The sequence below is a fragment of the Mobula birostris genome, chromosome 14 (genome assembly GCF_030028105.1).
Source record: "Mobula birostris isolate sMobBir1 chromosome 14, sMobBir1.hap1, whole genome shotgun sequence".
Lineage (NCBI taxonomy): Eukaryota > Metazoa > Chordata > Chondrichthyes > Myliobatiformes > Myliobatidae > Mobula > Mobula birostris.
This window is the reverse complement of record NC_092383.1, coordinates 10,346,872-10,363,661: the sequence shown is the minus strand read 5'-3', so window position 1 is coordinate 10,363,661 and position 16,790 is coordinate 10,346,872. Positions and strand designations below refer to the sequence as shown.

The 16,790-nt window shown below is 43.4% G+C and overlaps 1 protein-coding gene across 5 annotated transcripts in view; it reads left to right on the top strand.

Annotated features, from left to right (window-relative positions):
• Positions 1–16,790, top strand: part of akap13 (A-kinase anchoring protein 13) — a 561,754-nt gene that overhangs the window by 64,743 nt on the left and 480,221 nt on the right. The window contains exon 1 of one of the 5 annotated variants that reach the window (XM_072278086.1): positions 13,623–13,642. The exons of the other annotated variants lie outside the window; for them this stretch is intronic. The gene's annotated coding sequence lies outside the window, so the exon portion shown is untranslated. Of the gene's footprint in view, positions 1–13,622; positions 13,643–16,790 lie in introns of those variants that run through there. 5 annotated transcript variants of the gene reach the window in all.

Sequence of the window (16,790 nt, the reverse complement as noted above, 5' to 3'; positions counted from 1 at the left end):
GGCCTTATGAAAGGGAGAATAAATCAGTCATGACGGAACAGATCTAAATGAATGGCTTAATTCTGCTCCTATGTCCTATAGTCTCACCTAAAATCAAATTATTTTGTATTCTATGTATCCTGTTTGCCATTTGCATCTGCAGCAGTATCTTCTAAATATCTGTAAACTACCTGCATCCTCCTGAGATTTTCTCAATTCAGATTAAGAAGATGCCTGCTGCTGTCCAAACGGAATGTTTTGTAATCATAACCTGCGCTTCTGAGCCGTTACAGAGTGTCAGTGGGTTTGAGGTGTCATCACTGAAGGAAAGTGATTGGCATCCCTTTCCCAATTACTGTTGATGTCACTTCTTCCCCCGTGTATCTGTTCATTGTGACGCAGATGTGACCGACTGCACCCAATTTATTCACTGTAATTTCATTTCCAGCTCTTTGCCATTGTCTGTAATCTGCAGTACTGTGCAAAAGTCTTGGGCATTATATATTTTCCCAGCCATGATTCCTCTCTTCCTGCTCCTTCCCAGTGTCAGCCCACAATACAGCCCCATAGCAGAATCAGGTTTATCATCAGTTAAAAATATTAGGCACCTTAGCTATATATACTGTATGTGCCTTGGACTTTTGCACACTTCTGTATTACCGTACTGAAGTGTAATTGTGCTCACTAGTTTATACTTTGCCACAGTTACTGTCAGATTTTTACTCTACTATTTTGATTTTCTTCCTGTCCTAGGGATGGAGGGGTGTGTGTGTGTGTGTGTGTGTTTGTGTTGAGAGTAGTAGGATGTCCTTTCAGAATGGAAATGAGGAATTTCTTTAGCCAGAGAAGTATAGATTCTTCATTGGTCAGGGCCTGCAGGGATATGGGGAGAAGGCAGGTGATTGGGGCTGGAAGGGAAAAGAATCAGCGATGATGGAGCAGATTCTACGGGCCCAATGACCTAATACTGCTCCTATACTTTGTGGGAAAGGGGTTTGTTTCAGTTGTTTTCTTCAGTTGCTATGGTTCTGTGTTGTGTTGAACACTGTGGACATATTACGTAGGCGCCAGAATGTGTGGTGACACTTGTGGGCTGCCCCAGCTCATCCTTGGGTGCATGGGTTGTTAACACAAACAACACATTTCACTGTTTCAACGTACGTGTGATAAATCTGAATTTTCATATGAGGAAGACAAAATTTGAGAGTGCCACATGACAAGAAAGAATTTGTTTTGATCTCCAACTGTTTCCCTCCAATCACCCTTTGCCCCCAACTGTCCTGCAAAGGTTTCTGTGTTCACTTTCCCCAGCGTTTGCATGGGGTTTATATTTGAACTGCTTCTAATCTGTCTTGTTGGTCGGCCTCTCGTTGAGTCGTGCTGACTGATACTAAGTAACGGTCATGGAGAAATGGTATCTGGGCAACTGGACTCCGTCAATGCTGGTTGGTGATTACTGGACACTTGAGCGAGAAGCCTCAGACACTGAGTAAAAACGAAAATCATCAACGAAACATTTTTAATTTAGTTGGATGATTGCAAAGGGTCAGCACCGTTGTGCAATTAAATGCATTCATTATATTCAATAAAAGTTCATTTCTTGTTCCTGTGTGAAACTAGTCTGAAATTATATTTGTGTTCAGCTTCAAGTAGTCTTATCATAAGCAAAAAAAAATTTCTGGAGAAGCAACACTTTCGAAAAAAAATTCCTGTCCTTTGACATGTGTCCCATCATCTTGATAATGCATTTTTTTAAGAGGAAAGTGCAGTACTCTATTGTCCTCAGGTGCCATGTAGCCGCTTCATCTGTATCCTTGTGTTAACGGCCTCTTCTGCCACCCCATGCTGACTGTGCCTTATGAATTCTAGTTTACCTGCTGCTAAATGTGTCGAGGTTCTGCAGAAAGTGGAGCCAAGAAAAGCAGCCCATTAGAGGAGCTCTTAAATGCCGTCCTTGACACAGCCTGGTAAACAGTGCTAATGGCTGCTAAAATACAAATGTGCTGGAAACGCACAGCAGGTGGAATTGCTTTGGAGGGGAAGATGGTTAGCATTTCAAGCTGGGTCCCTTCTGTAAAAAGGTTTTTAATGAAGGGTATCGACCTGGTGTTCTGGTTCAAATGTTAATTGATTGGTGCACTTACTTCATATTCCCAGCATTTGCATTTTTTAACCAGTTCCAAAAATTCATTGGACTTCTCTGTGGTTTTCATAATTTCCTTTGTAAGCAGCCGGGCAAGTTTATTATAGACACAGCAAGGGCAGAGTTCCTTCAGCAAATTAGTGTAATACAACAGTGCCGAGATGGAATCATAGTACAGGCGTATTAGCAATCACTCAAGATGAATATCATGTTCTAAAGGTGGTTATTCCCTTAATGGAGAATGCCTATGTGTGACTTTTTTTTAAAATGTGGGGAGGGTGATGCAAGGACAGCCTCCACATGGTTCTTGACAGATCAGGGTCCAGTTACATGGAATCTAAGACAACCGAGGACCCTTTACTGCTGCAGCCTTCCTCCACCTTCACTGCTATTGTGATTCTTCATCATCATCATCATCATCATCATCATCTGCCAGCTCCGCTGTTAAGGTCTTTGTTGGATCGCAATTTGTCTGGAACCTCCCCCTTGAGCTTGCCTCCATAGGTGACCCTATCAGGAGCTAAGCTGCAGATGGCATGCTCTCAGGATCTCAGGAACTTGAGCCTTTCCAACAGGACAACGTGGAGATTCTAGGAGAAGATTGTTGGTGAAGTCATAAGGCAAAGAAACAGGCCCAGCTCATCCATGCCAACCAACCAAGATGTCTGTCTATGCTATTCCCATTTGCTCCTGTTTGACCCATATCCCTCTAAACCAGGGGTTCCCAACCTGAGGTCCACGGAAGCCCTTGGTTAATAGCGGGGGTCCATGGCATAAAAAGAAGGTTGGGAACATCTGCTCTAAACCCTTCCTATCCCCATAACAAATTTTAACAATTTAAATTGTATAGACAGTTGAAAAGAAAAGATTGGGGCTGTGGATGGTAGTGCAGGTGAGACTGTACCTGCAGTATCACAAGCACAACGAAATCTACAGATGCTGGAAATCCAAGTAACACACAGAATGCTGGCGGAACTCAACAGGTCATTCAGCATCTATGGAAAAGAGTAACAGTTGACATTTTGGGCCAACTGGTTGGAGGAGCAAGACCTTGAATTCCATCTAGGTAGCCTCCAACATTATGGCCTGAACATAGGTTTCTTGAGCTTTTTGTTAATTGCCCTCCCACCTCATCATCTTCACCATTCCCCATTCCTGTTTTCCCCCACTCACGTTATCTCCTTACCTGCCTATCATCTCCCTCTGGTACTGCTCCCCTTCCCTTCCCTTTCTTCCATGGTCTTCCGCCCCTTTCTATCAGATTCTCCCTTTTTCAGCCCTTTATCTCTTTCACCAATCAACTTCCCAGCTCCTTACTTTGCCCCCTCCCTCCTTCTGGTTTCACTTATCACCTACCATCTTGTACTACTTCCACCCCCCCCCCCACCTTTTTCCTCTGACTTCTCTTCTTCCCTTCCAGTCCTGATGGCCGAAAACATCGACAGTTCATTCTTTTCCATAGATGCTGCCTAGCCTGTTGAGTTCCTCCAGCATTTTGTGTGTTAGCCTTACCTGGAGCATTGTATCACCTTAATAATGGAAGGATATACTCTTCTTGCTAGAAGTACAACAAAGGTCCACCTGATTGATGCCCCTGGAATCGAGAGGTTATCTTATGACAAAAGACCAAGCAGATTTGGTGATGTTTTGAAGAATGTGGTGTGATCTTCTCAAACAGTATCCGGATATTGCATCTTGATGTGGATTCTGTGAGAATGTTTTGCCCATGGTGGGTGAGTCTATTTTTATTGGCACAGTCTCCGCAAATGTTTGCCCACTGAAGATTGAGATGATGATGACTTTCTGCTTTTTGAGAGCTGTGAATTCCATTTTCCAAAGTTATGGATGATGAGTCATTGAAGCTGAGAGACTTTTCATGATGTTTCGGGGATCAGAAATAAAAACTGAATTGACGTCAACAAACTGGGTCAGCACAGGTTTCAGGATAGGGGCGTGTGTGGGTGATGGTTCTTCTGGCTTCTGTTACTAATGCCAGGGAATAGAATTGGTTTGATAGTTGTTGCAAAGTGGTTTCACAGCCATCGTGTAGTTGCTGCTACCACCAATGTTAAAAGAATTCATTGCATGGACATCTTCAGCTCTTCAGAAGGAAAGTAGATGTAAGTTATCCTTGATCCTGAGGGAGAAGATGGATAAGAATGGCTCTTCTCCTTTGTAGCAGTGACATTTTTTTTTATAATGGATAATTATATCAATGGCTAGAGGTTTCAATAGGGAGCATACAAATGATCAAACTTTGTATTGTTCTGTGCAATTAATATGTTCTGATTGTTCTGTTTATTTGGGCAATGTAAGCAACATTGGCCAACAGCTCATTTCTCCAAATGGGGGATGGATTTGGAGACAACATGTTGTAGCTATAATTCAGGGTAGTTGCTCACATGTTCTCAGCTGACGTCAATGCTTTGTACAACCTTGCAACAAGTTTTATTGTAATATGCTCAGGCTTAGTTGTAAATTTCTCAGAAGTTAATTTATTCAAACAGAAGATGTGTGGTGAAATGGTCTACTTCTAATAGGGGAACGTTGGTTCAGAATCCTGTGTGAGCAATTTTTATTTTGTACTTTCCTCTGCCGTTGAAGGTGCCCAGTCTGCCCTTTTAGTCCATTCTACCAAATACTGCAAGTCCTGTTCACGGTTTATTAGCAAGACTGTCTACGGGAGAGCTCCGTGGCCTCTTGTCGCAAGGACTAGTCCTTGTGCTGCGGGCTTGCTAGTTGCAGCAGTCTAGCAGGGGAGACTCCAGAGGCAGCGTGGTGTAGCGTCCCTGCTGTAATGGAGGCTGGCTCCTCCAGTAATTGCTTAGTGGAAGACTAACTGAGTGGATGCGTACGTTTGTCTGTGGACTGCTAAGATCTGCTTGTTCTTGCCGATGACACCAATGCCCCATCAATTTGCAGGGCGTTGAAGGTATAGATAGGGTAAATGTAAGCAGGCTTTTTCCACTGAGGCTGGGTGGGGCTACAACTGGGTGGTCATGGGTGAAGGGTGAAAATTTTAAGGGGAACATGAGGGGAAACTTCTTCACTCAGAGGGTTATGAGCGTGGAAAGAGCCGCCAGCGGAAGTGGTGCATTTTCAATATTTAAGAAAATTTTGGCTGCATACATGGACGGTAGGGGTATGGAAGACTATAGTTCCAGTGCAGGTTGATGGAAGTAGGCAGTTTAAATGGTTTGGCATGGACTAAAGGGCCTGTTTCTGTGCTGCCCTTTTCTATGACGCTTTGACTCTAATTTGACTTTTGAACATGAGAAACAAGGGGGGGCACCTAGAAAAAAAGCCATATGGTCACTGGAGAGTGTGCAAACATTACATTACTGCAAGTAGATTAGGATGAAATACGTGAGGCAATTGCAATACCATAGTGTTGCCCTGGAACAGGGGTTCCAAACCTGGGGTCCATGCATCCCTTGCTTAATGGTAGGGGTCCATGGCATTAAGAAGGCTGGGAACCCCTGGTCCAGAAGGTGCGGCTAAACTCGTGCTTATAAAGCTTGCAAGGGTTTTGGTGAAGAGTTTCACTTTGGTAATGAAAGCTCTAAGCCAGTACCACACTGGTAGCAGCTCTCAAAATCTTCAAAGTATCTGCATTTGAAGCAGGGTCAATTTTTAGTCTATATTTTTGGTCAAAATGGATGTGAAAGGGTTCATTTTTTTTTCAATGAGCTGGGAATGGGTGCTGATGGATGGGGGTGGATAAGCTGCCCAAAGTGGGGTAATCAGAGGGAGCTGTCACATAGATATGGGACTCTTTTGATCATACAGTATGGCTAGACATTTTAAAAAATGCCATTGTAAATGCTCATTGCCGTGAGCAATTCAATCAATCTTTTGATGTGTATAAAGGGACTTGGAACTGGCATAACATTCCTCAGAAAAGCCTATAAAAGCTGCTTTTATTGAGTTCCAACATTTGTAGAACAATGTTAGCACTAATGTAAACTGTTCCTGACAGTACCTTCCAAACCAATGACCTCTGCCACCAGGCACGAGAGCATGGGATTACAGCTACCTGCAGTTTCTCCTCTATGTTGTCCACCATCTTGACGCAGAAATACATTTTTCCCCTCTTGTTGCTGAACCTAAATTCTAGGGCATCTTTAACAGAAGCACTTAAAGCTTTTCAAGAAGGTGATTCTGTATCTTCTAGGCACAGGTGAGGGATGGACCAATAAATGTTGGCCCTGCTAGCAATCACCACTTGCAAGGTATGGCAGCATAGCAGTTAGCGCAATGCTTTACAATGCCAGTGATGGGGAGTTCAATTCCCACCATTGTCTGAAAAGAGTTTGTACGTTTTCCCCTTGATCGCATGCATTTCCACCAGATGCCGCAGTTTCCTCTCCTATTCCAAAAAAGACAGGTGGGTTGCTGGCAGCATGGTGATACTTATGGGCTGCCCACAGCACGTCCTTGGACTATGTTGATTGCTGTCGCAAACACACATTGCACTGTACATGTGACAAATAAAGCCAAATTTAAAATCCTAAAATTAAGTTTCTCGAAGGCTGATGTAAGGGCTCTTCACTGTAGGGTTTCTGAGGGTTGCAAAAGTTCTTGCGTTGCCTGCACAGAGTATTTTACGTTGTCAACAAAATTCCAACAGCAGATACTAGAATCAATATCAGATCTGGTGTTTTCTGTTTTGACTGATATAAACCAGACAAATCTCAGGATTAGTAATTTAGATCTGCCCTGGGTGATTGCTGTGTTTGTACTCTTATGCAATGGTTTTCACCATCCCTTCAATGCAACAAATTTTCTCACCTCTCAGAACCTGTGGCAAGGTATCTGCTCTTATTGTTTAAAGTGTTTGTGCATCCTGCTAATTTTATACCGTGATGCAAGCTAGTGGTTTCTTGCACGAAAATTGCAAAGCCACATTTGGACCTGTTGTTCTACCTGTTGCACTCGGGCTGCTGTCTGTGAAAGGAGGAAGTGTTGTGTTTAAAGTCAACGACCTTTCAACAGAACTGCAGTGTTAGAAAATCTGCTTCCAGCTGCTCTGTGAGGGGGAAGTGGCAGTCAAGCACAAAGGGATCTTGGTGAAAGAGGATGCTGTTGATGCCACAAAAATCTATAAAGATTTGTGCCGACTGCTCTGCTACCATGCTGCCCAGCTAAGTCCACAGCCAGTTCAGCCATGATCTTATTGAATAGGGGAGCAGACTCAAAGGGCCAGAAATCCTATTGCTGCTCCTGTTTCTCATGTTCATCGGATCTCTCCTGCTCTCCACCCATCCTTTCACAGGTATTCTCTCCCCATTCCCTTAAGTTCTTTGCAAGTGAAACTTTTCTCAGTTTCGATGAACGATCATGTGACCCCCAGTATTCACTCTGCTTCTATCGTCAGGAATGTTGTCCAGTTCCTCTTCTCACTCCCTTTTCTTTTTTACTGCACCACTCACACAAAGTGCTGGGGGAACTCAGCAAATCAGGCACAATCCATGGAAATGAGCAGTTGATGTTTTGGTGGGAGGTCCTTCTGCAGGACTGGAAAGGAAGGAGAAAGATGCCAGAATAAGATTGGGGGGGGGGGAGGGGGGGGGAGAAGGAAGATAGCTAGAAGATGATAGGTGAAGCCAGGTGGGTAGGAATGGAAAAAGGCTGGAGAGAAAGGAATCTGATAGTGGAGAGTGGACCATAGGAGAAAGGGAAAGAGGAGGGGCACCAGGGGCAAGTGATAAGTATGTGAGAAGAGATGAGAGGTCAGAGTGGGGAATAGAAGAGGGGAGGGAGATGGAACCTTTTTTTTAACTGGAAGGAAAAATCAAGAGTCATGCCTGTTGAGAGTGTGGCACGCCAGAATGTGTGTCGACACTTGTAGGCTGCTCCCGACACGTCCTTGGGTTCTGTTGATTGTTAACACCAACAATGCACTTCACTGGAGAGGAATAAAGAACTGACATTTTGGGCCAAGTCCTTTGTTGCCTAACCTGCTGCGTTCCTTCAGCATTTTGTGTGTTAGTCTGGATTTCCACCATCTGCAGAATCTCTTGTGCTTATGCATTTTACTCTTTCGATATACATGTGATAAATAAATGAATCTGAATTTGAATGGCTTCATCGCAGGATCTGGCAATAGGGCTAAGCTCTAATGAGTATGGCCGTGTCAAATTAAAAGGCCTCTGGGTCTGATTGGATTTTAATTCTACTTGCAGCTGCCAGGGTTGAACTCCCAGAGGTCAAGTTACTGATCTCATCCATAGGTGTGGGGAGTTTAAATTGTTTAAATCTGGAATAAAAATAGTGTCAAAGTTGGGGAGTTGTATCTGACAAATCACTTTACTCTTGGAGCATTGTGCACAGTTTGGTCACTAGTTAAAAGAAAGATCTTCAAGTGGAAAGAGTGCAGAACTTTATGGAGATGCTGCCAGGACTTGTGGGCTTGAGTTACAGCCACATATTTGCTAGTTTATCAATCTACAGTATTGAGTTTAAATCTTGGGCACATGTTTGTAGCTGAGCTGCCTAAGACTTTTGCACAGTACAGTAGTAATTTTACTTATCACACTGTACTGCTGCTGCAATAAAAACAAATTTCATGACGTGTGTGATGTTAAACCTGGTCCTGATATGGGTCTCTGTTGTGGTCTGAGAGTGGGAAGGGGACAGGGAGAGGGGAATCGTGGTTGGGGAGAGGGGAGGGAATGGGAAGCACCAGAAAGACATTTTGTAATAACCAATAAACCAATTGTGTAAATCAAATGAGCTTGCCTGGTGTCTCAGATCTGGGTGTGCTTGCACCCACACCACCCCACTGCCCTGTGGCACTCCTCCTCTGCCACCTGCCCCACATCCCTCCTGCAGTGCTTCACCATCACCATTCCCAACATGCTTTGCTCTCGCCAGATTTACGAACTCGCTCTCCACTCCACGTTGACCAATACAATACTTAGGCACTCAAGACTTTTGCATAGTATTGTACATTTCCATCCATGTATCGCTGTGGTCCCAACACTGATATGTGTGGAACACCACTGCTCGTGGACCTTCAGCCACAATAACAGCCTGCCAAATGGTTAGGAGGCCCTTGCATGGTTAGGAAAGGCTTAGAGCAGGGGTTCCCAACCTGTGGTCAGTGGTATAAAAAGCTTGGGAACCCCTGGTTTAGAGGGATATGAACAAAATGGGGTGGAGATGGGATTAGCTTATGGTTGGCATGGATGAACTAGGCCCAAGAGCCTGTTTCCATGCTATATGACTTCATGAAATTACTGTAGTGTTGGGAAAAACACATTTTGTTCATTAACGCCATTCAAGGAAGCCAATCTGCATGCGATCTGGTCTGCCAAATGTAACACCAGTGCCCGCCCCAGAAGGATTCGTACCGTGCCTGTGAGCTCTGCCACATTTTCCTCCGCTGTGTGATGATGAGCTGAGGCTGCGGGCCTGCTTTGGTTGTTCTAGGCTTCATGTCTACACTTTTATTCTGAATGCTATTGCTTGCTTTTATTGTTTGCAAAAAGTTGCCTGTAAGGAGAAGAATCTCAAGGTGGTATAATGTATACATACTTTGAGCATCTGTCTTAAAACTCCCTACTCAGAGTAGCGGTTAATGCAGTGGTTTTCAGAACCACTTATAAGATTTGAGTTCAATTCCCACCACTGCCTGGAGAGAGGTTGTAAGTTTCCCGCTGTGACTACGTAGTTTCTAACAGGTGCTCTGGTTTTCTCCCCCACTCCAAGGATGTACAGTTAGTGTTAGTGAGTTCTGGGCATGCTATGCTGGCACTGGAGGTGTGCTGACACTTATGGGCTGCCCAGCACCATCCGCACTGTTCTGATTTGACACCACCAAACTACTTCACTACGTTTTGATGTACATTTGATAAATAAAGCTAATTGTTAATCTTTATCTTTACTTAGTTTGGGGACAATAAGCAATTTTCTTTCTGATAGCATTCACATCCCACGAAAAAGAACTGCTCCTGTGTATTTGCTGAGAGTTGATGCATGACACTGGTGTGGAACTACCTTTACTTGGAACCGAAATTGTGAGCAGGAAGTCAACTTGCAGATCAAATGTTTTATAGAGCTGCAATAACCTCAGCATATGCCACCATCTCATTGTCTTGACTATTAATAACCTTTTTTTGTAAATCCATACCATTTCCCTATACAAACATTTCCTGACTTCTACAAATTGCCTGAGTTAGATTGATGAAGGAAAGCTTGTACTGGTGCTGAAGACAATCTGGATACAAGTTTTAAGTGCCTGTAATATAACCTTGTATCTGCCTGTGACTGAAAGTGGGAGTTGAGTGTTGGGCGGTGTGATTTAAAGAACAGAGAAATGGGTTTCTGGTGTGTGCAGCTGTTTAAAATTGTAAAACTTTGACTGTTAGTCGAACGCTTCTCAGGAGCGCAAGGGGACTTCTCCATTGTCGCAGGAAGCAAAATTTGATACCTCTGCTGGATATTGACACCTGGCTTTCATGGCATCTTGGACAATAAAATGAGACCTCTGGAACTAGTGTGAAAGTTCTTATGCTGTTCAAAATGTATTCAGTTTATCCAAATCCTTGAACATTGTTTGCCTAAATTCCTGAAACAGTTCCTAAAACTGATAGCACAGGTCAACAGCCAACACATGCCCAGCTCTTGGCCTTCCTACCTCTACGCCTTTCTGTAGGTCCTTCCAGATTAAGGTGGATAGTGCACTCTTTTACACTGTCAGTGACCCGGGTTCAGTTCCCACCACTGCCTGTAAGGAGTTTGGACACTCTGCCTGTGTGACCACATCAGTTTCTTCCGGGTGCTCTGGTTTTCATCCATATCCTTGGTGTGGGTTAGTAGGTTAATTGGTCATGGGTGTAATTGGGAGGGGCAGGCTCATTGGTCCGGAAGGGCCTGATACTGTGCTGAATCTCTAAACACCCAACCATTAACCACAACCACAACCACAACCACAATGTACTCTTGCCCCCATTGCTTCAGAATCTGTGGATCCGGGATCGGCCTCCACAGCCACCCAAGGATCCACCAGTAGACAACCCCTTAGGAGAACATTATACTTGACCTGAGTGATCGCACTACTACTATTACTACTAAATATAAAAAATTGAGATAATGCCTCAGATCTAGTTTCCAGTGTTTGTTTGAATATTGCATTTGTTCTAAGCTCATTGGTCTTCCAGATCTTTCCCCATCTCCATTTCTTGTCCTCTTCTACCTCGCACGACCCCATGACTGTGTACTGTATGTGCAGTTGTTTTATTGGAGTATCTTGGGATGTTTTCTGCTTTAATACTGTAATTTAATGTGGCTGGTTATTATTGTCTGCATGTTTAATCACATTATGAAGAGATCAGTTGTTTACCTCTCCCCTGGGCTTTGTAAAATAAGGATAGAGTATGACTAACTTATGAATGGGCAGAAGATTTAAAACTAGATTTTGGATTTGCGATTCTAATAGGTATTATTCTTTAATTATGATAAAGATCTACAGACTAGCATGGAACGCTACATCACAGAAACAGAACCTTTGGTCATCTAATCTGTGCTGGACTATTATTCTGATTAGTTCCATCGAGCTGCACCTGGAACATAGCCCTCCATACCAGTTACTTTTACAAATTTCTCCTGAAATGTTGAAATTGAACCTGCATCCACCACTTCACTTCAAAGTTTAAAGTAAATGTATTATCAAAGTACATACATGCCACCATATATAATCCCAAGATTCATTTTCTTGTGGGCATACTTGATAAATCTATAGAATAATAACCATAACAGAATCAAATGAAAGACTGCCCAACTTGGGCATTCAGCCAGAATGCAGAAGATGACCAACTGTCCAATACAAAAAAAACAATAACTATTGAGAATATGAGATGAAGAGTTCTTGAAAGTTAGGTTGTGGGAACGTTTCAATGATGGGGCAGTGAAGTTGTCCCCTCTAGTCCAAGAACCTGGTGGGTTGAGTCCTCGGGGTCCTGACCACCATCCTGATGGCAACTGCAAGAAGAGAGCATATCCTGGGTATCGGGGGTCTCTGATGATTGATGCTGCTTTCCATCGACATCATTTCACATAGGTGTGTTCAATGGTGGGGAGGGCTTTACCCGTGATGGACTGGGCCGTATCTACTACTTTTTGTAGGATCTTCTGTTGGAAGGCATTGGTGTTTCCATACTACTTGCCCTCTTCTCCTTCCTGTAACCCCATAACTATAATTATTATAATATGTGAAATTGTTTACTTGGAGCATCTTGGGATGGATATGACTTTACTAATGGGAGTTATTGTGTTCCTAATCATTAGACTTGCAATAATTAAGTTTTATCATTACAGTGCAATAAAGTTTGAATCTGTCATCATTATGAACAGGGTAAATATAATGAATGGAATGAGTTTGTGGTAATTAGTGAAAACGAGTATCCTGCAGAGAATAAAAGGACTGCTTTCTCGGTGTATGCGTTTCCAGTAAACAGTTAATTGCATCACCTCTGCACCTTAATAGGTTGACCACATAGCATTATGCGCACCACTATATACGGTACAGGATGCCACTGTAGCTTGACGGTTTGCACGGTGCTGTTACAGCTCAGCGATGGAGTACAGTTCCGGCGTCCTCTGTGAGGAGTCTCTTATGTTCCCCCCCCCCCCCCCCCCCCCCACCATGGAACGTGTGGATTTTCTCTGGTTGCCTCCCACGGTCCAAGGTTAATTAGTCATTGTAAATTGTCCTTGTATTAGATTGGGTTAAAGCTGGGATTTCGGGAGCTACTGGGGTGGCACGGCTCAAAGGGCTGGGCGGTCTACTCTGTGCCAAATCCCTAATAGTGCAAAAAGAGGAATAGCGAGGTAGTATTCATGAACAATTCAGGAAGTTGATGGTTGAGGGGGAAGAAACCCTTCCTTAAACATTGAGTGTGGGTCTTCGGTCTCCTGTACCTCTTCCCTGATAGTAGTTATAAGTAGAGGACATTACCTGGATGACAAGGATGCTCAATGATGGATTCCGCCACCTTGTGGCATTGCCTTTTGAGGATGTCCTCATTGGTGGGGAGGATTGTGCCTCTTCTGATCCTGGATGTTGGCGTGTCCATAGCAGCTAGTGATGCAACCAGTCAGTGCTATGCACCATGCATTTATAGAAATTTGCAGAAGTCTCTGGTGTGACATACCAAATCTCCTCAAACTCGTGAAGCTCGTGTGCCCACTATGTGATTGTGTTGGGCCTCAGATAGATCCCCTGAGATGATATCGCCCAGGAGCTTAAAGCTGCCCACCCTTCCCAAATCTCCCTCCTCAGGTGCCACCCAACCCACTGAATTCGTCCTGCGTTTTGTCTTCTGCTGTGTCACCAAACCCTTGGTAATTTTAAACAGAGAGGAAGTGCTGTCATATCCCAGCATTTATCTGGCATGATATAGTAACAGTCTACAGAGGAAGTGATGTAAATATCAGGTCTATCATTAGTGTATGCATCAGTGGATGAATTGGTGCTTGGAGCTGCTGGTATGTAATCAAGTACGTCACAGGCATTGTGTAAGTAGGAGCAGGATGCTGTTTCTTTTTGCACAGTTATACATTCAAGATTTGCATTGAATTAAATTTAGACCATGAGAGAGTTGACAGGAAATTTTACCAATTACCAGCCACATAGCATGTTGTGTCTGCTTTGATCTCCTCCAAGATGACAGCAAGATTGAGAAGTTTAGAGATTGCTTAATTGCAGTAAGTAGATAAGTTTGCAGTGGTTTATTCAATTGTTCGGATGACTCGTGGAGAGTTGGACTGTGTGTTTCTTTGCTATTTACTATGGGGGAAAGGCAGAGAAGGTTTTTTTCCTGTTCTGTCTTTGCCCTGCTCCACTGTTTCCCCACCCCCACATTTCAACAGCTAGCTGCCTGTAATTGGAGGAGGGGAAGAGATACGTTTTACAATTGCACTTAGGACCCAGGAAAACTTAGATCACTGCCTCCTGCAAGACATAACTTCCTGCATTGTAAGGGTCAGTGTAAACTAATTCATTATGGTTATTAATATCGTTAACTTCCACCGAAACTCTCGTGATTGGGGGGCATTGGTTTAAATGTTGCTCCGTCGATTTAGATTTTCTTCAAAATCTAGCTTGTTAGTAAATCGAATGGAGATGTGTCAATTCATCCTTGTAACCATATTCAGTGTTAAGGTTGTGAAGTTATTTTAAGCATTTTAATGAGCTGTGCAAAAACTTGCTTTCTTGTCTTGTTTCATTTCTATACAACACTCTCCATTCTGCAGCTTGTTGTGTAGTAGTTCACTCAGGCCCTCCAGGCATGAACTTTCTCGATGACCCCGATAGAGCTTTTTGTTAATCCAGGGCTAAGGGTCCCAGGACGCTTGATTTCAAGGTCGGCATCTTGCTATTGTAATGTTAGAGAAGAAAGGGAATTGGAATAGTTACACAGCTTGGAGGAGAGAGTCCTTTTGACAGGGATCTTCATGATCTGCTTGAGAAAAGCTTGCACATTGTCTTCTCTCAGTGTCGATCTGTGAAAATGTTCACAAAACTTCAGAAAATTGTCAGAACTCCTGAGAGTTTGGGTCAGAAGTGTCAGATACTTGTAATCCTTTTATTTCTGACTATCAAAAACCTGTCAACACCCATGGTGATAAATGGTTGGGAACTACGCAACTCAGTTGGTGCTGTAACATCAGTGAAGGCTGCTTTTATACTGATTTAAGGATGTATTGGGTCCACTCTCCCCTCCTTTCAGATTCCTTCTTCAGTCCTTTACCTCTTCCACATATCACCTCCTGGTTTCGCACTTCATCTGCCTCCTCTACACGCCTCTCTTCCCACCTCACTTACCTTGACTTATCAGCCTCTTGTGTTCCTTCCCCTTCCCCACCTTATTCTCCCTTCCTTTCTAGTCCTTCTGAAGTGTCTCGACCTGAGACGTGGACAGTTTATTCCTCTCCACCTAAGGAAGCATATGCTGACATTGGAGAGTGTCCAGAGGAGGTTCATGAGAATGGCCTGGGAATGATAAGGTTAACTTATGAGGAACGTTTGATGGCTTTGGGCCTGTACTCACTGGAGTTTAAAAGTAAAACGACAAGGGGGCAGATCTCATTGAAACCTACTGAATACTGGAAAGGCCTAAGTAGAGTGGATGGTGCAGCGATTATTTCCTACAGTGGGAGAGTCTAGGACCAGGGGCACAGCCTCAGAATATAAGGACATCTCTTTAGAACAGAGATGAGGAGAAATTTCTTTAACCAGGGGGTGATGAATTTGTGGAATTCATTGCCATACAGCTGTGAAGGCCAAATCATATATTTAGAGCAGAGTTTGATAAGTTCTTAATTAGTAAGGGTGTCAAAGGTCACGGGGGGAGGCAGGAGAATGTGGTTGAGAGGGATGATAAATCAGTCATGATGAAATAGTGGAGCAGACTCGATGGGCCGAGTGGCCTAATTCTGCTCCCATGTCTTATGGTCTCCCTAGAGTTCCTCCAGCATCTTGTGTTACTGTGGAGTACTGAAGTGGCCTCCCCTCTTCACCCTGTTCAGAAAGCAGCAGGCTCAGTATAAGTGCTAGTTTCGTTAATTTGAAACCTTGTCTTTGTTATGTTTTTGTAACTTCAAAACATTAAACTAATTGAAGGGAAAACAAGTGAGCTGAAAGATGCGAGCCTCAGTTCATATTTACTTTAGGCAAGGCGCACGCGCTTACTATGTGGTACCGTCATAATGTATGCAATTCATGTATTTTTACATAATGAAATATATAAACAACAAAGAATGCTTAAACAATATATTTACAAGATTGCTGAGATCTTACTGAAATATTAAATACACAAGTCTTCCAAGCTGCTCACCCATGCATGTGTTTGTGTGAGGTTAGTGTATGATATAGAGTCATACAGAGCAGAAATGGGTCCTTTGGTCCATCTAGTCTGTACCAAACTATTATTCTGCCTTGTACCATTCACATTGCACTTTGAGCAGAGCTCTCTGCATCCCTCCCATCCATGTTTCTATCCAAACTTTTCTTAAATGTTGAAATTGAACCAGCATCTGTCACTTGCGCTGCAGCTTGTTCCACACCATTGAATACGGCACAGCTTGGATGTTGCTGCTGGAATGAGAGACGAACCTCTGGAGCAGGCGGAGAGGACATCCCTCCAATGCTGTTCTAAGTAATGCATGTTTAACATTGCAGGAAAGCATCACCTTTCACTGCATAGTCAGTAGGATAACGGATGTCCTAATTGTTGTAATGACGCGATTCAGCCACGATTCATATGTACATAATCTGTTTTTAATTCCCAGAGATGAATATCAGCCAAGTTACTGGGATGAACTCTGCACTATTCAACATGATTTTTATTTCTTGAAAATGTGTGGTGAAATAGGATGAGGGTTTAATAAATATAAGAGATTCTGCAATAAACAAGTGATTCTGCAGATGCTGGAAATCCAGAGCAATACATACAAACATCTGGGGGAGCTCAGCAGATCAGGCAGCACCTATGGAAGGGACAGGAGTTCAGTGAGACCTTCACTCACTGCCCCACCTCTGTGGTCTCTGCTGCTCTCTGACTCTTCAGTTGATACTCCTTCCCCTCTCTCACCACCTTATTCCGGTTTCTCTCCCCATCCCCCCTTCCTTTCCCGTTCTGAAGAAGGATCTCAACTCGTAATA